We start from the raw sequence: 22,072 nt of genomic DNA on the forward strand, positions 1-22,072 counted from the left end.
TAATGACCAAATCACGCATTCCTATCAGCACCTATCAGCCTATCGTTCCTATTAGGACGGTAGCCGGATTGTAATTGATAAAACATAATGAAAAAAATGAAAAAAAAAATCTTCAAGAAATAATCTCTTTCTACTTATACAGCGTGTGTGATAAATGTAACGTAAGTAATGTACCAAATATTTAGTGCCATTTTTAGGGTTCCGTACCTCAAAAAGAAAAACGGAACCCTTATAGGATCACTTTGTTGTCTGTCTGTCAGTCTGTCTGTCAAGAAACCTACAGGGTACTTCCCGTTGACCTAGAATCATGGAATTTGGCAGGTAGGTAGGTCTTATAGCAGACATTATAAAAAAAAACAAAACAAAGTACATACTTACTTATGAAAGTTTACTTGAATAAAAAAATATTTTCGTTTCCACACGCCACGGTCTTGCGCCGCCTGAATCCAGCGACTCCGTGCGACTCATTTGATGTCATCTGTCCACCTAGTGGTGGTTCTTACGAACGCTGCGCTTTCCGGACGACTGTAGTACGGAACCATCGATGCGCGAGCCTGACTCGCACTTGGCCGGTTTTTTTAATTATATGCCCTGCCACTTCAGCTTCGCAACCCGCTGTGTTATGTCGGAAATGATGCGAAGCGCAAATTTTTTTTTTAATTTATAGACCAGCGTTTGCTGCAATCGCACCTGCTGGCTGCTAATGATGCAGCCTAAGATGGAACGCACTTGCCTTGCCTTGAAGATATATATTATATTCACTTTTGACTTGAAGGAAAATGCTTCAAAGTCACAGATATGGACATGTACAAGTACGCTAGATAAGGAGTGTGTAGAGGTCAGTGTGGAACAAGGAACTCGTTTTATTAAGAGAAAAAGACCGGTCAAGTGCGAGTCAGGCTCGCGCAACGAGGGTTCTGTACTACAGTCGTATTTTTTCGACATTTTACACGATAATTCAAAACTATGATACATAAAAATAATTAAAAATCTGTTTTAGAATGTACAGACAAAGCCATTTCATATGATACCCCACTGGATATCTAAATTATCTTACTTCGAAAATTAAAAATAGTAATTAGTTCATGACCACAATTTTTTTTTTGTGTGATGTAACCACAAATTCACGGTTTTCAGATTTTTCCCCGAATGTCTGCTATAAGACCTACCTACCTGCCAAATTTCATAATTCTAGGTCAACGGGAAGAACGTACCCTGTAGGTTTCTTGACAGACCGACAGAAAGACAGACAACAAAGTGATCCTATAAGGGGTCCGTTTTTCCTTTTGAGGTACGGAACCCTAAAAAGGAAATGAAAGATGAATATTATCATACGAAGTTATTAGCTTCATTCCTAATAACAATGAATACTCAGAAGTCACACATAGACATAAGAAAGGGTTGCCACTAACTAGAGTTAGAATGTCGTTCCGTTTTACGGAGATTTTTTTTACTATACTAGCTACCTTATTCCCGCGATTTCATCCGCGTGGACTACTCAAATTTCAACCCTCAATTTTGCGCCTGGGGTTGAATTTTTTAAAAATCCTTACTTATCGGATGTCTATATCATAATACTTTAGCTTAGCTATTTGCACGCAATCTTAAGTAGGTTATTTAAGTTTAAGTCAGTTAGTTGTACATAGTAAAAAGTATGTAATAATAAGTAGATATAAGTAATTTAAGTTAACTTAGCTATCGCATTAGGTTAGCCTGTAATGATAGTTTTAAGTTGGCAAATAAATAACTAAAAAAAAGACTGTTACTTTTTCTTTTTACACCAAACTAAGTAGAAGTTACCCATCCACCTAGATTTTTTGATTCCGTTGAAAAAACTCTTTGATTTGGGATGAAAAGTAGCCATGCCCATGTACGAGCTGCAAAAGTAACAGACAGTCACACTTTCCCATAATATTCGCCTCCATTAGCTCAATGGGTAAAGGAGTGGACTGAAAACCGAAAGGTTGACGGTTCAAACCCCGCCCGTTGCACTATTGTCGTACCTACTCCTAGCACAAACTTGGCGCTTAGTTGGAGAAAAAAAAAGTATGAATTGACAACCCTATTCCAAAATTAAATAGGTATGATAGTTGGATTGAGGTCATATGAATTAATCGGCCTGATGACGTCATTCGCGTCACAAAGAAGACAGATCGATACAATACACTTTTTGTTTAATGTAGGTATTTTAAGAAGGCACTTAGTAATGAGGCCTCAAGGCCTAATTTAATGTACGTCAATCTAATTACTTATGATTAATTTGGACTATGACCACTGCGTTTATGTAAATATATATTGGAGGGTCGATATTGAAAGAGTTCTTACTGTCTGTAGACACCGTGAAAAGAAACGTATGAGCTTTACTCTACGGAAGGTAGCCATCTTTATTTGAGTTGTCAGAGTTGGACTTTGACACGCACGCATTTGTTGTTGTTCAAAATTCTCTCTCGCGTTAAATTAATTATCAGATTATAGCTTAGCTAATTTTTATTATTTGAGATAGGTAGGTAGTTTCTTAATCGTGATATTTAATTCGGTGATTGTGATATAGTTAGAACAGTAATTGTTCGATGCTAATGTACGTTGTGTTAAATCGTAACATCTAGTGCCATCCGGTGACTTTGCCTGCAAAGCACTATTAATAATGTTCGCGTAGTTGTTTGACGAATATGGAATACTAATTATTGGTGAATATTAGAGTAATTCGTGAGTTAACGTTTGGCTCAGTGGATAGATTATTATAAGGACATCCGTTAAGGTTATTTCTGCAGACGCTAGTGATTTAGAGTGTAATTGGAGATATACCGGCAGTTGAGATAATGATTAGTTTGAAGTGATAGTTTAGTGTGATAGTAACTTGAAGTTAACTTTGATAGTAGGTACCCGCTTTAGAATCGTATAACCCGGTTGGTAAAGAATCATTGATGACTCTCGTGTAATGTTGAAATGGATTAGACAATGAGTTGCCCATGAGATCGAATAGCTTACATTCTACCTGGTTTCTGTTGTGATCGCTTATTTGGGTGGATAGTAGTCGTGGCGCGTGTGGCGCACGATGCTATGGTGTTCTGTATGCAGATGTGCACAGAGTGGAGAAGGTAGAGCTATTGCGATATTCTGAATTAGTAATAAGAAGTTAATTATAAGATCTGGTTTAGATCGTAAGAGAGTCGATGCAATGATCCTTTTAAGAGCGTTCATGAAGTTGTGATTGATTACCTTGAGATGATTAGATAACGGAGTAGGTCGTGACTTGATTGAGAGGTTGCAATAGCAATTGCGCCCTAATCACACGATGTAGTGTTTAGCTTAGGTTAGCTAGTTTAGAGTGAGGTGAGGGGTCGCTGTGAGGGGTGGTTGGAGGCGACCATAGGTAGGGTTAGGTTAGGGTGATCTGGTTGTGTTACGTTGATGGTTTCCATGTGCGATACGTTACTGAGAACTATTTGTAAAGAACATGGATTAAAGTACCTACTTATTAATTACTACCTTCTGATGTCGGCTAAAGATGAATAATAATTATCGGCCATCCCCCTGTTCTCCGACATATATAAAAGCAAAGGGTGACTGACTGACTGACTGACTGATTTATAATCAAATCAAATCAAATCATAAATATTGCCTTTAAGTTGCTGAGTGCTGAGGCTGACATAAATTATAAAAGGACACAGAAAAATATTAATAGTAGGTACAGATAAAGAACAAATAATAACAATTAAGTAGACCTAGGTCTAGGTCTAGGACTAGGACTAGACCTGACTTGTTAGTCATCACGTGACTAGGCAACGCACAGCTCAAACTACTGGACGGATCGGGCTGAAATTTGGCATACAGATAGCTATTATGACATGACGTAGGCATCCTCTAAAAAAGGATTTTTGAAAATTCAACACATAAAGGGGTGAAATAGGGGTTTGAAAGTTGTGTAGTCCACGCGAACGAAGTCGCGAGCATAAGCTAGTATTGTATATTTTACTACTAAGTGCAGCAGTTTAGTGAATTTACATTGTAGGCAGATAGAATAGAATAGAATATAATGTTTTTTATTCATGTAAACTTTTTACAAGTGCTTATGAATAGTCAGGTAGTTTTAATTTACCACTGGTTCGGAACGCCGTTCCCACCGAGAAGAACCAGCAAGAAACTCGGTGGTTGCTCTTTTTAATTTTTCAATTTACAATGTTATTATACAATATATTATCCAAGCTTTTTATCATATAATACCTATCATAATATAAGTACTTAAATAATTTTACTACTGTAATTAAAATATAATTAGCTAGCAGGATTGCTATAAATCATGTTTATTACATAACTAGCTTATGCTCGCAACTTCGTCCGCGTGGGCAGCACATCACTTGCAATATCCATCAAGAAACAATATAGCGTCTTTTAATACCAATAATAATTGTCCGCTGAAAAACTGTGTCACGAAAGGTCAAGATGGTCGCACCTTTGTTTCGTAACATGGCCGTCATATTCGAAATAATTGTAAGTTGTAACGGTCAATTTAAAATAAATGCTTGAGGAAAAATTGTATAACTACAATTCCCAAAAAAATACAAATAGGTACGAGTCAGGCTCGCGCACGGAGGGTTCCATACTACAGTCGTATTTTTTCGACATATATTATGTATTGCACGATAATTCAAAAACTATGATGCATAAAAATAAATAAAAATCTGTTTCAGAATTTAAAGGTGAAGTCCTTTCATATGATACCCCACTTGATACAGTTATCTCACTTCGAAAGTTGAAAATACAAATTTTTAGTTCATGACCACAATTTAATTTTTTTTGTGTGATGTTACCAAAAATTCACGGTTTTCAGATTTTTCCCCGAATGTCTGCAATAGGACCTACCTACCTGCCAAATTTCATGATTCTAGGTTAACGGGAAGTACCCGGCTGAGTTTGTTGTGGGCTCTTCTCAGACCTGGGCGCGTTTGGAACCCTCGTAGCTTTAGTTTTAAGTTTGCGTAATAATTATCACCACTATATCTTACAAATGTAACACCATACCAGACTATCAATACGAGTAATTTATTACCTATTTTGAATAAATCATTTGACTTTGACTTTGACTTTGACTTTGACTTTGTACCCTGTAGGTTTCTTGACAGACCGACAGACAGACAGACAACAAAGTGATCCTATAAGGGTTCCGTTTTTCCTTTTGAGATACAGAACCCTCAAAACCGGAGTTTTTGCCCCGCACACCCGCACAGCGCCCGCGCTCACCCGCACCGAATTAGCGCGAGGGCTGTGCGGTGTGCGGAGCGTTCCTAGTTCCCAAATCCCACCCTACCTAGGTATACCTATTGTAAATAGAAGTTGTTGGGGAAAACAGTTTCTATGCTCGGATAATATCGCAGTTAACTGCTAGTAGTTTAGTAGCAACTGTAGATACGTCATTAAAACATAACCCTTAACCTTGGCTTCATCTTGGTACGTGAAAATGTTATGTTTGAGAGACTTGAGCACGTTTCTGTGTGCTCAGAGCGTACCTATGTTTATCTCCGTGGGCGTACCTGAAGTGTACGCCCCGGTTCAAACTAACTAACTTGAGATTATTGTAAAGAAAACTATTTCCATTTTTAGGATTCCCATTCATAGTCTACCACGCTGGCCATGTGCGGATTAGTAGACTTCACACACCTTTGAGAACGTTATGGAGAACTCTCAAGCGTGCAGGTTTCCTCACGATGTTTTACTTTAGCAAGTGATATTTAATTATTTTAATAGGTCAAGAAACCTACAGGGTACTTCCCGTTGACCTAGAATCATGAAATTTGGCAGGTAGGTAGATCTTATATCCGACATTTGGGGAAAAATCTGAAAACCGTGAATTTAGGGTTAGATCACACAAAAAAAATTAAATTGTGGTCATGAACATTGGAGTCACTCACTTCGAAAGTTGAAGATACTAATTATTAAATTAGTATATTCAACTTTCGAAGTAAGTGACTATATCAAGTGGGGTATTATATGAAAGGTCTTCACCTGTACATTCTAAATCAGATTTTTATTTATTTTTATGCATCATAGTTTTTGAATTATCGTGCAAAATGTCGAAAAATACGTCTGTAGTACGGAACCCTCATTGTACGAGCCTGACTCGCACTTGGCCGGTTAAGAATAGGTGTAAGCCATGTTTAATGACTAATATTCCCCTTTCCTCTCCAACTAAGCGTCAGGCTTGTGCTAGGAGTAGGTACGACAATAGTGCAACGGGCGGGGTTTGAACCGTCGACCTTTCGATTTTCAGTCCACTCCTTTACCCGTTGAGCTATTGAGGCTCTTGCCTTACAGCAGTGGTAAAATATACTTATTTTCAGATATAGCACTTTCAATTTAGAAAGTATTAGTTTATTTCACAAGGTCTTTTAGACATACCGGTTCCTAAGTTCAGCAGACAATTGTTCGACGAACTACTTTCATATTCAGCGCTAGGTCACGACCAGTGACGAGAAAAGGTTAAATATTAGACTAGACTAATATTGGACTAGAAACTAAATATTGCCATGTCTGTAAAAAGTTTTCAGGGCAGTTATGTCTGTTACTTCAGTCCATTCCTTTCCATTTCAGTCTGCTAGCTTTTTACGACCCATCTGATTAACCGATTTTGACGAAATTTAGTACAGAGATATCTAGCATTCCAGGGAAAGGCCCCGGAAAAACAAAGAGTTTCCACGGGATGTTTAAAAAAGCAAAATCCACGCGCCGATAAAATCGCGGTCATCATCTAGGTATAGAACGCGACAGATCGAGATAGCATGCAGGATGGGGACGCTCCGCACACCCGCACAGCCGCACAGACCTGCGGGTGTACAGGACGTTCCCCCGCCTCATACCGCGATGGCCATGTCGCCCTGTCGCGTACAATACCTATTTGTATTTAGCACAGAGAAAGGACGGATATATATTTATATAAATACCTTAGAAAGGTTCAAAAAGCCTTTCTAAGGTATTTATATAAAAAATTGCACGGGTATTACCCATTTATGTATCCCACAAAATTTCTCCAAGGGCACTTGGGTTTCCACTCGCTCAAAACCAGAAGAGACTGCGACCAAATTGGTACAATTTGCAAGATTCTTAGGGGTGTGATCGACTGCTCTGAACTACACAACAAGCTCTGCTGCGTTTATGCACCCTCTAATTACAGCTATCTCCGCCACCGCTCCAAATTTTTCGTAAGTCCGTTTAGTCGCACGGTAGCGCGCTCCGGTCAGTGGTCACCCATACCGCGCACTTTGGCTGCGCTCAACGCGCTGCTGAAGGAGTCCCCTCGCTGTGACATATTTGCTGACAAATGGGCTGACCTCATGGGTCAGATCTTGCACTTTTGTGAAAATTTATAATTTTGCTTTTTAAAATTTATAATTTTAAGTTGTTAATTTTTGTAAGTATGTTTATGTTAGTTTGTACTCGTATTTTAATTAGTGTAATTGGCTTTATGGCCGTTCTAATTAAATAATAAATAAATAATAATAATAATAATAATAATAGGTTAAGTACATTTTGATTTTTATCCCCAAAATCAAAGAGTTTCCACAGGATTTTTAAATAATAAATAAATAAATAAAATAAAATCATTTTATTTCAGGTCTGGGACCCATATAAAAACATTAATAATTAAAAATTGAAATGTGTATATAGGTCGATATAATACCGAGACTTGGCGAATTTGTCAATCTGCGCTTGGTTAGTATAGTAAATAGTGATCTACTATGATATGACCTACTATCCTACTAAGCAAATGAGTTTAAACAGAGTTTTTAACAGAGTTTATTTATAGGCAATATGGTTATTTACAAAATTCTATGCTTAACATAATATTGTGTAAAATCGCAAGCACGCAAGCACCCGTTAGTATATAGGTACAGTACATGGCCGAAAGTAATATACATCGGCCTTTAGAATGACATTTCGGCATTGCAGAGCGTTGTCTTTGTCACTCACATCTATATAGGTATAACGTTTTGTCGGTCTCAATGATAGAGACGGTGCTCTACAAATCTGCTATCTTTCTGAAGGTCGATATACATTACTGCTGCGTACTGTAAATAGTTGATAGATGTAAACGCAGCGTTTGTGAATTAGAGCCTCAATAGCTCAACCGGTATAGAAGTGGACTGAAAACCGAAAGGTCGACGGTTCAAACCCCGCCCGTTGCACTATTGTCGTACCTACTCCTAGCACAAGCTTGACGCTTAATTGGAGAGGAAAGGGGAATATTAGTCATTTAAAAAATGGCTAATATTCTTTTTAAAAAAAAAAAAATGAGTCACAGAGATTAGGTATTTCACGGTAGCGAGATTTGCCGGTCTGGCAGAATTGGTTATTAACCCGGCGGCGTCGCGGCAGTCGCGGTGAATGTTCGAGGACAAACTAGATCAAATCTTGAGTACAAAATTGTGACCAATAGGTATTTTTATCTACTTAAGTACCTATGACTAAAGTCTAGCATGACAGCTTAAAAACAGTGACTACCAATAAGAAAACCGGCCAAGTGCGAGTCAGGCTCGCGCACCGAGGGTTCCGTAGTCCAATCGTATTTTTACGACATTTTGCTCGATAAATCAATAACTATGTTCATAAAAATCTGTTTTAGAATCCACAGGTGATGCCCTTTCATATGATACCCCACTTGATATAGTTATCTTACTTTAATAATTGGTACTAATTATTATTAGTTCATGACCACAATTTAATTTTTTTTGTGTGATGTAACCACAAATTCACGGTTTTCAGATTTTTCCCCGAATGTAAGACCTACCTTCCTGTCAAATTTCATGATTCTATGTCAAGGGGAAGTACCCTGTAGGTTTCTTGACAGACCGACAGACACAATAAAGTGATCCTATAAGGGTTCCGTTTTTCCTTTTGAGGTACGGAACCCTAAAAAGAAAAGAAAAGACGTTTATTTTCCAAACTGTGCCACACATCCCATCTTATAACAGCTAAGATGCTGGTTATTCCGGCGCTTCTTCCACCGGAGCACTAAGCCCAACGTGCTTCAAGCAAAAGAAGCGCACAAACAAACTGTCATATTTGTTCCGACGACGTACATCGACCTTTAGGAGATAGCTGTAAGTCTCTGTCGTTGAGACCGACAAAACGTCACATAGGTATGAGTGAAAAAGCTACAAAGCCGAAATGTCATTCTAAAGGCCGATGTACATTACTTTCTGCCGCGTACACAACTGTACTGTAATGACGAGCAACAAGACATCCATACTAATATTATAAATGCGAAAGTGTGTCTGTCTGTCTGCTAGCCTCTCACGGTCCATCCGTTCAAGCGATTTTGGCGAAATTTGGTACAGCGATAACTTGCATCCAGGGGAAGGACATAGGCTACTTTTGATCCCGGAAAATCAAAGAGTTCCCACGGGATTTTAAAAAACCTAAATTCACGCGGACGGAGTCGCGGGCATCATCTAATAGAAAATATAAATATTGGCTCTGAGTGTACAATAATAAATTATCGTTTCAATGCTATTCATTTACAGATGTAAAGAGGTACAAGTATAATATTTTTTATCGTACAAATTTACACGAGATAGATGGAACTTGCCACTGCTTTAGGGAACTGTGTGACCTTTAAATTATCATGATCAACCCATAGCCGGCTCACTACTGAGCACGGGTCTCCTTTCAGAGTGAGAAGGGTTTTAGCCATAGTCTACCACGCTGGTCATGTGCGGATTGGTAGACTTTACACACCTTTGAAAACATTATGGAGAACTCTGAGGCATGCAGGATTCCTCACGATGTTTTCCTTCACCGTTAAAGCAAGTGATATTCAATTACTTAAAACACACATAACTCAGAAAAGTTAGAGGTGCGTGCCCGGGATCGAACCCCCGACCTCCAATTAGAAGGTGGACGCCCTAACTACTATAAGGCTATCGCAGCTTCTTTAAATACAACTGACCTTTAAATACAACTGTCTATTCAATTTCAATATGGCCAACAATGATAGATATTATTATAGTTGCAATGGGCAGGGCACAATAAGCACTTAATTCGAAATACAGATAAACGTAGGGGGCCCCAAGGTGCTAGAATGGCGACCCCGCACCGGAAAGCTCAGCGTTGGAAGACCTTACCCTGGGTGGACGGACGATATCAAACGAGTCGCAGGAAGCCGCTGAATTGAAAGTCATACAAGAGATCTATGTCCAGCAGTGGACTTCTATCGGTTGATGAATAGTTGATGATGATGATGATGATGATAATTAATTACCTACATATTTTATATTCGCTTGCATCTGTATATATGAATCCATACTAATACTAATATTATTATATATGCGGAAGTGTGTCTGTCTGTCTGCTAGCCTTTCACCGTTCAACCTATTTTGACGAAATTTGGTACAGCGATAGCTTGCATCCCGGGGAAGGAGTTCCCACGGGTTTTTTTAAAAAACCTAATTCCAGGCGGACGAAGTCGCGGGCATCATCTAGTAAAAATAAAAAATAGTTTTTGTAGCAGAATAATCAAAAAAAAATGTTTTTCCATCAAAGCACAGTTAGACATGAGTTCACGGGTCTGTTGGCATGCCGCATGTCGCATATGTTCTTATGGCGTAAATGAGTCTTAACATCAGCGTAATACGTTAAAAAAATATTTATTTCAATAAAAACCTGATAAAAACCGGCTTATTGCGAGTCAGACTCGCGCACTAAGGGTTCCGTACTACAATCGTATTTTATAGACATTTTGCACGATAAATCAAAACCTACTTACTACTCGTTCAAACCAATTTTCGGTGGAATTTTGCATGGTAATGTACCTACATCACATATTTTTTTTAGTTTTATCATTCTCTATTTTAGAAGTTATAGGGGGGGGGGGGGGGCTTAGGGGACACATTTTACCACTTTGGAAGTCTCTCGCGCAAACTGTTTAGTTTAAAAAAAAATGATATTAGAAACCTCAATATCATTTTTGAAGACCTATCCATAGATAATTGGTTTGATGAAAAAAAAAATGTTGAGTTTCAGTTCTAAGTATGGGGAACAGTAGGTATAGAGCTCTTATATAGTTTCGGAAAAAAGTGTCTGTGACATACGGACGGACAAACAGACAGACAGACAGACATGACGAATCTAGAAGGGTTCCGTTTTTTGCCATTTGGCTACGGAACCCTAAAAAACTAGCAATATGACTTTTACATTTCCTGTCTATGCCTGCTTGAAACAAGGAAGAACGAATAAAACCAGTCATAAAATTACTTGAACAACTGACCTTATAAAATAACACCTTATAAAAGAAATAGTAAATATTTAATTGATGTTACTACAAAATAGGTAGAAAATATTATACGGAAGTTAAAAACAAGCGTGTTTAGAAACTACAGAAATGGCCAGATGCATGCTGTGTTCAAAACAAATAAATAAATGTTTAATCTATAATATAAAAATAAATCACTAAATGTGTTGCTCATCGCAAATCTCGAGAACAGCTGAACTGATTTCGCTAATTCTTTTTTCATAATATTCCTTCAAGTACGAGAATAGTTCTTACGGAGAGAAAAATTTAATTCAACCTCCCCCTCAATTTTCTAAACTCCACCCGAGCGAAGCCGGGGCAGGTCAGCTAGTAAATAAATAAATGTTTACAAATACCTAAGTATAAATCTTGTAATGAAAATGTTTCCTCCAATAACGAAATATGCATCGATGTTTACTTCTAAAAGGAAAAACTGACTGACTGACTGATCTATCAACGCACTGCTCAAACTACTGGACGGATCGGGCTGAAATTTTGGCAAGCAGATAGCTATTATGACGTAGGCTAAGAAAAGATTTTTGAAAATTCAGTCCTAAGGACGTTTGTGGAGTCATGCGTGAAATCACGGATTCCGTAAAAATACGAATCGAATCACGAATGTGTATGTATTTGTATGATGGCCACTTCGAAGAATCACGGATGCGAACCGAATATGGATTAGTCCACAAACGCCCTGAAGGGGTAAAACAGGGGTTTGAAATTTGTCGACGAAGTCGCGAGCATAGCTAGTATATCGGTAAGACATCATAAAAACAAATTTGCAAAATAAGATTGATTTGGTCGGAAAAACGTCCAGATAGATTGATTTGGTCGGAAATACGACCAGATAGATTAATTTGGTCGGAAATACGATCAAATAGAGCAAACAGGATGCGTTTGTTTTATTTATTATCGAAACAGTCGAAACAGATATCACTACCCAATTATTATAAATATGTGTTTATTTGTTGGTTTATTGGTTTGTCCTTCACAACGGAGCAACGGATTTACGTGATTTTTTGCATAGGTACCTATAGTTGAAGACCTTGGCGAGTGACATAGACTACTTTTCATCACGGAAAATCAAAGAGGTCCCACGAGACTTTAAAAACCTAAATTCACGCGCACGAAGTCGCGCGCATCAGCTAGTCTAAATATATAAAAGGAAAAGGTGACTGACTGACTGACTGATCTATCAACGCACAGCTCAAACTACTGGATGGATCAGGCTGAAATTTGGCATGCAGAAAGCTGTTATGACGTAGGCATCCACTAAGAAAGGATTTTTGAAAACTCAACCCCTAAGGGGGAAAATAGGGGTTTGAAATTTGTGTAGTCCACGCGGATGAAGTCGCGGGAATAAGCTAGTAATGTATAAAACAAGTACGGATTTAATACCCAAATAAGTACACAAAGAATAAAAACATGTCTTTCAATTTATAGCCTTACACATCTCAGGTTCGAACGACCCAGACATTGCAAAAAGAGAAACTGGTTTCGCCGAAAATCGTTTTCAAGTTACACCCGGCCAGCAATAGGGTATATGCATGCAATTTTTTTTATAATTTTAATTCACTTTTTACATTGTTATTTAATTTGTATCTAATCGTAAGCTAATTGATTCCAATTTTTTTTGTATTTTTTCAAGATGTTAACAACAGTGAGTATTTTCTGCTGTAGGAATTAATTATATTCATACTCATCGTAATTTATAAGTCAACAATCTAAACTAAGTAGTTTTTCTTCTTTCCTTAAAACAGCACCTCCGTATAATTTTGTGTAAGTTTGTGTTTGTTTCATGTCATATCATGTCATCTATAACGTTAAAAAACACACTCAAGAGGAGGTTATTGATTTGGCGAGATTTTTGGCAATGTTGCATTCCGTATTGTGGTATAAGTACCGTCAAATCTTAACCGAATTCAATAGTTTTTATCCGACTTCCAAAAAGGAGCTGGTTCTTAATTCGGGCCGTTTTTTTAACCAAATTTTTCGACGTTACTGGACCGATTTGCAAATATATTTTTTCAAACAACAAAAGATGTATCTGGTGGTGGCCATAAAAAATTCTGAATCCAAACCCTCAATCCTGATGCTGCAGGATTACTGCCCGCCTAAGTTATCAAGATTCAGAAAGTGTTCATAGTGAATTAATGTTGTAGGTACCTACTAAGCAACGACTTCATGCTTGGACTCCAATTCCCAACTCCTCAACCCTGATGATGTAGGGTACAGCACTCTTAAACTATAGAGGGTTTTTGAACTGTTCCTGGTGAAATAATACTGTAAATGCGGAGCATAGACTTTGTTACATACCATACCATAATTCCAAGTCCCATCTCTTCAATCCTGATGCTGCAAGGCTCGATGGCTAATTGATAAACATTTAAGTAGTTATTTAAATGTAAAACCATAAAAACTAAATTTAGAATAACATTTTAATCGTGATTCATGTTCAACATTAGTAGGTAAGAGTTAAACGACATGATAACAGAACTAAATGCAGAAAAACTTGATTTGGATGATTTATGCAATAAGTAGGTACTTAATTGTATATAATTAGATTTTAGATTAGGGTATAATCACAAACCACTAGTGCCACTAATCCTAAGTGGTATGTGGGCATAATTAACTTAAATTAGTGTAGTAAATAAATAAGACCACTTAAAGGTGGCCATAAGTATTTTTTTTTTAGCTTATTGATCACGAAAATTTCAACAATACATTTTAAAATACACAGTTCGCCATCCTCTAGAAACTGTTGAAGTTTATGTGAGTTCGTTATAACGTCATTGGAATGGTATATCAAAGTTTTATATTTTCCAAAGTAGGACAAGAATGCAAATATAAAAAATAACTAATATAATATAGTTATCAGAATTATTAGCACACGAAAGACGATCGACGAAAAAAGAATTAATTAAGTAAGATAATAATTATTACGTTTCGCTCAAAATAGATTTAGAGAACAAAAAAAAATTTAAATAAGTAGGTACTTAAATAATAATATTATCATCAAGGTTATGATGTCTTAATAATTCATCAAGATATTTACTTAGATGGAACCCTGATTTTTCATATCAAAAAGTACCTATTTATCATTCAAAATCATTGAATTATAATGCACCAACCTACGTGTTAAAAATCGCATCAGCTTTGAAGGAAACGGATTACCTAAGTAGGTATATTTAATTTTTTTTATTTTATAAAGAATATTAGCCATGTTAAATGACAAATATTCCCCTTTCCTCTCCAACTAAGCGTCAGGCTTGTGCTAGGAGTAGGTACGACAATAGTGCAACACGGGCGGGGTTTGAACCGTCGTCGGTCGACCTTTCGGTTTTCAGTCCACTCCTATACCGGTTGAGCTATTGAGGCTCAATATCTTCTTCTTCTTGTAGTGCCGTCCCCTATTGGAGGTTGGCAACCATTAGAGCTTTGCAGAGCATGCCGGCTGTTTTCCCTTAGTAAAATTATGAGCTGAAGGGGTCGGATTCGCTGTTTCTCATAATATGGCTCATAGTACTCCAACTTCCGCACTTTCACGGTTTTCAGGATTTCAAGATCTCTGATTAGCCTTTGTAGTACAGTTATAGATGTTATAATCGGATCATATTTGCGGATCGGAGAGTTAAGTTATAGGGCTGCTCTAGGGCTACCTTACACAGTCAATTTAGATCGCGTTCCGCGATCGCGATGAGAGCTACTTGATCGCGATCTAAATTGATTGTGTAAGTGATGCCATATAAGGCAAAAATAAAAAGTGCGTCAAAAAAATGTCTATAAAGGTTTTCCTCATAGTTGAAAGATATAAAACGTATACGGTGCAAAATTGATTATTATTCAAATCATAATGTGTGACCCATAGCAAATTAGCGTAGGTACCTAATTATGACCTAATTCTATCTCGGTCTTGCATTCTATAATATTACAAGAACAATAATGTAAATTATCAATGCAGATCCAAACCGCGCTGCGGTAGGTATAAAAGATACTAATAGAAGAAATAGAATAGACCATAAAAGACCTATAAGAAGTTGAATAAAGAATTAAAAGTTAGGTATTAATAAACACAGACAACTAAGTAGAAGTTTGTGTTAATAAATGAATATCGCAATATTTTACATAGAGCTTAATCATAATGACGTTTTATTGAATTCAACAAAGACCATGAATGACAAAGACCGTGAAAAACTGTCCACAGCAGAGGTGATTGTTGGAAATATCAAAAAGAAAATGCCAAAGTATACCAATAAGAATTTAAACCTGACTTTGCTTGAACAATTTTCACTAGAATCAGATCGCTTGAGTAAACGCAGTCGTAACTATAAACAAAAATCGAAATCAACAAAGGATAACATTATAAGAGTAAATTGATGAAATTAAACGAAGCTACCAGCAGCATGAAATGAATCCATGTTGAATCACAAACAAAAATGTTTCAAATAATAATGATATCATTACAACAAAAACAATAGATGCATGCACAAAAATAAAATAAACATAATTTCGACTAGGTATATAACTAAGTAATAAATTTTAAGCCAGTATAAAATATATTCAATTAAACGATAGATATTCACCAAATTCGCAGAGCCAAATCCAAATTTGATTCACAAAATGGCACTGTAAACACTTGGGTTACTCGGTTACACAATGAGTACAAAAAATACGCACTGGAAGCCCTGACTTTATTTTACTTGTAACCGACGAACTGGCGGACATACATCCACCCTACACGCCAAGTCGTATGCTACTGAATTCTGGTTCGCGAGACAACGAACTCGGTGCGGTCTATGCTGCTGTCTGTACTCTGTACTTGGTATACTATACGCGTACATATTTTCAATGCACACATTAGCGATTTTCCTCTCGATAATTAATTGCGGACCCTGTTAGCAAAAAATCATTTTTCGCTTTTTCTGTCACGCAAACCTCTTTTAGGCCAAACTCATTTCCATTCAATTTGATATTGGACAAGTCCGATTATTTGATAAGTTGTGAAATTGTTTTTTTCGGTCCCCAGACATGACATCAAATCAAATGAAACGGTTTATTCAAAATAGGTAATAAATTACACTTTTTAAAGTCCTTTGTTGCATTTGTAAGATGATATTATATTGGTGATAATTTTTACGCGAACTTAAAAACTAAAACTACGACATTTTTGTAGAGTTTTGAGTAAGACCACGTGACATCCTATCCTACCAAAATACTTGTTACAACAGCAAACTAAATATTGATCAAGATATTGACAAAAGTTTTCAGGGTTTTCAACAAGCTTAACTCTACAACTACCCTAGAGGCAGATTTAAGCTATTTTTACAGTAATCATAAAAAATTGCTGCACCTGAACATATATTTTGTGAAGAAAAAATCTAAATGCATGAAAGAAATTATTCAAAAAATACATACCTACTTACTTTTTAGGTTAACTAATGAATTTTAAGCATACTTCTATATTATATCAGTCATGTCGTCGAAGCAAGTGTGCGCAGGAAGACGAAGGGACAAAAAGTTGCGCAACAAAAAGTCCCATGTGTATTTCTCGCTTACGTCGCTGGTTCCACGGAACAAAGGCGACGCAGTCCGTTGCTACACAGCTGTTGTAACTTTTATGTTTGTCGGTCATATAACCGGAGCAAGTGTGCGCAGGACGACAAAGGGACAAAAAGTTGCGCAACAAAAAGTCCCATGTGTATTTCTCGCTTACGTCCCTGTTTCCACCGAACAAAGGCGACGCAGTCCGATACAGCTGTTTTATGTTTTCGAAGTATACTCGCGTCTCGCGAATCGATTGTCGATTCTAATTGTGACGTAATGTAAAGACAAATAGAGAGCTATTTTGTTCATAGCATCACAAGTTACGACTACAAATCATAAAATCAATAGATCAGTTTTGGCCCGTATTATGCAATACTCGTACGTATCTCCATATCTATTGTTTGTATATCATTGGTGTCTATAGTCTATACTCTATACCTAAGTGACCTAAGTTAAGTAACTGTACTATTAGTTTGTACTGTTTCTTAATTAAATAAGTCCCGCTAATTGCTATTACGCTGGCACCATGTCTGATTAACATCGAAATGACGTCATTTTGATATACCATTTTGATATATTATGTACCTACGTCATTTTGATATATAAAAATATACCATCAGCTCGAAAATTTAGTCTAGTCACTAGTAGTGCTGACGTCACTAAAATGGCGGCCACGCGCATTAGCAATTTGCGGTACTTATAGGTATCTTTAGTATCTCCAAAGTACAATCTAATCGTTTTGTGTCATGCAGCAACAACACATGAGTCTCGTGTGGTAACAACATAAAAACAAATACAGTACGCGTCCGAAAGTAATGTACATCGACCTTTAGATGGAGATAGCAAATAATGTAGAGCATTGTCCCTGCCGTGCAGGTCATATAGGTATGAGTGACAGAGACAACGCTCTACAAAGCCGCAATGTCAATCTAAAGGCCGATGTACATTACTTTCGGCCGCGTATTGTAGATAGTTACCTACTTACGCTTGAGTTGTTAAAAAGAAATTTAAAAATTTAATTGGAAATTAAACTTATTTAATCACAACCCTCCATAGTATTCTTGTGATTAAATTAGTTTAATCTACACTTAAATTTTTGATTTTCTTTCGAACAGTAATAACGCTCGAATATGTAAATAGGTACCTATATATCTATATATCTATTAATAAAATAATAAAATCCCGCAAACTATTTTGGACTTACCTTTGCACAAGTTTAAAAAATCTATTAAAAATATGCTCCTGAAAAAAGCATATTACACAATTGAAGATTATCTAAATGGTAAAAGAGCGTGGATTTGACCTGCAGCTCGTTCCAGCAACGCACAAGACTGCAAATACTATTTTATACATGGCATAATCTTGTACCTATATCAAATATTTGAAAAGAGCAACCGCCGAGTTTCTTGCTGGTTCTTCTCGGTTTATGGCATTCCGAACCAGTCGTAGATGCATCCGACTATTCGTAAGTACTTGTAAAAGTTTATTCGAATAAAAAAGATTTTTATTTTTATTTTATTGTAGCTGATTCTAAATGACATACCTTTTTATGTTTTTTCAGATCTCTTCTTCTATAAATTGTGGAAAATGAGGCCAAATGGCTTCAGAGATGCGGAGTGTCTTCTATTTTTCTTCACGGATTTTTTAAGTATTGAATGAAACCGAACATTCGTTATCTTTTCGATTATGACGTGATTTTTTAGGTTGTTAATATTATTCCTATGACCCAGTTTATTTATTTAAAAGTATCGTTATGTCCGACTTTGACACATTTGTCACTATCTTGTAAATTAATAAATAATTATAATACAGAAAAGTGGCATAATATTGTCGTAAGTCATTTATGTACCGAGATACTACAAGGTTAATATTTGAGCCTCAATAGCTCAACTGGTAAAGGAGTGGACTGAAAACCGAAAGGTCGACGGTTCAAACCCTGCCCGTTTTGTCTATTGACGTACCTACCTACTCCTATGGACAGGGACAGGACAAGGACAGGAAGTCATTTAACATGGCTAATATTCTTTCTTTAAAAAAAAATGTGAAATTTTAATATTACTTCTGCAAATTATATTGTGAATCTTTTAATGATATTCATAATAATTTGATTTGCTTGAATATGGTAGATACATGTATATTATTTACAGCTAAGTATTATGCCTATATCATCTTGTTATTTGCTTGTTTTCGTACACAACTCCATACAGGCTTTTCCATCATAGTCTACGTATCTATATCGTATAGTTATTTTACTTTGAAAATTGAAAATACCCCTTGGCAACCTTTGGGCACGGAACCCTAATAATTCGAGGGCATCACTACAAGTAGTTTCATAATATAATATTTCCTTTGTTTTAAGTAGGTAAGAAAATGTAGATCGGAGACTATAGCCTTAGACAAAGGAAATGCGTTGGCAATAAACAACCAAGACATTATCTGTTACGTTATTTCTTATAATTTTAGTGAAATTATGATAAAAAACCGGCCAAGTGCGAGTCAGACTCGCGCACCGTAGGCTCCGTACTCGGGTATTGTTTTCGACATTTTGCACGATGAATTAAAAACTATAGTGCACAAAAATAAATAAAAATCTGTTTTAGAATGTACAGGTAAATCCTTTCATATTATGATACTTACTTGGTATATTAACTTTAAAAGTTAAAAATACTAATACTTTGTTCACACATTTTAAATTTTTTTTCGTGATGTACCCACAGATTCACGGTTTTCGGATTTTCCCCTTATGTCTGCTTTAAGACCTACCTACCTGCCAAATTTCATGATTCTAGGTCAACAGGAAGTAGCCTCTAGGTTTCTTGACAGACACGACAGACAGACAACAAAGCGATCCTATAAGGGTTCCGTTTTTCCTTTTGAAGTACGGAACCCTAAAAATCACGTTAATCCGTTGCTCCGTTGCGACTTGATTGAAGGACAAACCAAATAACAAACACACTTTCGCATTTATAATAATATTAGTCCTAGTAATAATGGCAAATATTCAAATTTATACAAATAACGGAGGTCAAAAGATGAATCATGTCAAGTTTGATAGGTCATGTGGGTCACATTTAGGAGGGGGGAAAGGGGGGGCAGGGAGATGACATATCGGTCAAATAGAGAACGGCATGCAGAGATGATATGGAACGAGAAATACCAATTCAAATTTTTAACAGAAATAACTTTGGTTAGTAACAATGCCAATTAATTTTAATTTGAAATTTTTTTTTTTTTTATTAGTTATGTTTTTTTTTTTTTTAATACAATAAAACTTAAAGCTAGCCTTATCTAATTACTATATAAATCATGACCGCGTGGAATGGTGCCAAGAATACTGGCTGCATTTCCGCGCTGGACAGCTAGGCTGATCCGCTGCGCAAAAAATGAGCCAGCCCTTCTGTCACCAGTTGAGGCTATTAATCGCGGTGAAATGTCTCGTAAAAAATTTTTAGCACTAAGACTCCATGGCCCCAGGGTCTCCACGGCAAACGGCACAAAAATGTAACTCTCTATAAGAGAGGCATACTTGCGCCGCTTGCCGTTTTCAGCTGTTTCTGCTGCGGCTCCCGGTCTTGATGCTGTCTTCCTGATATGACACGGGGCCAATGTGTCAACGCAAGTTGCGTCCCACATTAGCGCCCGTCCCCGTTCCCAGGGAACCAGCGTCAATCCATCAGGTCTCTTGCCATCATCCCGACTAATCCCTGCCGGCTCAATGAGCGCAGGAATATTTATGGTGGCAAGAGCTCTTTTAATTGTATCGTTAAGAGAGCCATGCCTAAACAGCCTACCGGAGCTCCTTTGGCAAGAGAGTCCGTGGATTCCAAATTTATCAACCTCTTTTCCACACGGACATCTGTGCTGATGGCACAGTGGTGTTCCCAATCTGAGACCTAGAGCCACACGAAAACTTTCGTTATCTAAAAGTGTGCCGAGATTTTTTGATGGCAAGGCATGCAGCCAATACCCAGATTCCTTTTCGGATAATGCTAGAAGCCTGGCACGATCTCTGTCACTTGTAAGATTTTGAACCAAATTCGTATGTGTCAGTTGAACCAATGGCAAATCCCAAAGTTTTTGTGTAGTACGTTCCTTCGGGATGTCGACATTGGGACATCTGACCTTCCAACTCTCTAGGGCCTCTGTGGCATAGGTCAATGATGAATTGGATTTGAGAATTTGAGAGCTAAGCTCTTTTATACTATGCACAGAGGACAGAAAAGCCGGAAGAGCTACACTGGAAATTTTCCTCACGCCGATGCCACCGTACTTGACCGGTAAAGTTGCTTGGTTCCAGGAGTGCTCATCAAAAGTTAAATTTAGAATTTGTTCTAGTGTACTTTTAAGGGTGGCATCCATGTTATCGAGTAGTCCATGAAATTTCCAAATTGGGCTCGCGCGGAGAATGTAAATTAATTTAGGTACAAAAAGGCAATATTTTAGGATCGAAAATGCAATGTGAGAATTTAGAGTGTCCAATTTGTCGGTATTAGCCGAAAATGTTCTGACTTTTTGATCCAAGAGTGGTTGTATGGATTCATTATAAAGAGGAGCACCGAGAAGGCAAAGTGAACGTTTATCAAGTATTTTAATATTAGGTGAAATTTCATTGAATAATTCAGAGGCCAATAGAATTCTTTCTTGCGACAGTTTTTCTGTAAAAAACAATTCGCATTTCGAAAAATTAAGTTCTAAACCAATTTTCCCAAACTGTTGCTTAATATGATTAAGATCTTTTAGAACGTCATCCACGTTGCCCCCAATGGTTCCATCATCAAGATACCATATGTTAAATTTAGATGTTAAATTTGAGATATGGTTATGGATCCCTAAGCTGAACAGGGCCGGACCTAAAGGATCCCCCTGCTGAACGCCTACAGAAGACTTAATATCGCTATCTCCAAAGAATAATTTAGAAGCAGAGCTGTAACATTGCCAAACATATGGGTAAATTTCAGGAAGTTGCGTTGAGACTTCTGTCAGCAAAGTTGCCCTGTCCAAAGAATTAAAAGCATTCTTTACATCTACTTTCAGCAGTACCTCAACCTCGCCATTCGTTAAGAAAGTACGAGCCGAATGAACTGCTGCTTCACAACCTCCTTTACTGCCGAATCCAACTTGAATAGGTTGGAATTTATCCTTTAGGGTAGAGACTATGTGACTACACGCTAATTTTGACGCCAAACGGCGAAAAGTACAGCCAACAGCGATGGGACGGATGCCACCATCTTTCTTATTGAAAGC

General features: G+C 37.2%; 1 protein-coding gene and 1 long non-coding RNA gene across 2 annotated transcripts in view; both read right to left on the reverse strand.

Annotated features, from left to right (window-relative positions):
* Nucleotides 1-16,059, reverse strand: part of Atet (ABC transporter expressed in trachea) — a 61,481-nt gene extending 45,422 nt beyond the window's left edge. Inside the window, exon 1 of the mRNA XM_034970878.2 lies at nucleotides 15,868-16,059. The gene's annotated coding sequence lies outside the window, so the exon portion shown is untranslated. The remainder of the gene's footprint in view (nucleotides 1-15,867) is intronic.
* The window catches only part of LOC138402681 (uncharacterized), a 214,344-nt gene that overhangs the window by 45,422 nt on the left and 146,850 nt on the right, over nucleotides 1-22,072 (reverse strand). The gene's annotated exons all lie outside the window — the stretch shown is intronic.

Source organism: Maniola hyperantus, chromosome 8 (genome assembly GCF_902806685.2).
Source record: "Maniola hyperantus chromosome 8, iAphHyp1.2, whole genome shotgun sequence".
NCBI lineage: Eukaryota > Metazoa > Arthropoda > Insecta > Lepidoptera > Nymphalidae > Maniola > Maniola hyperantus.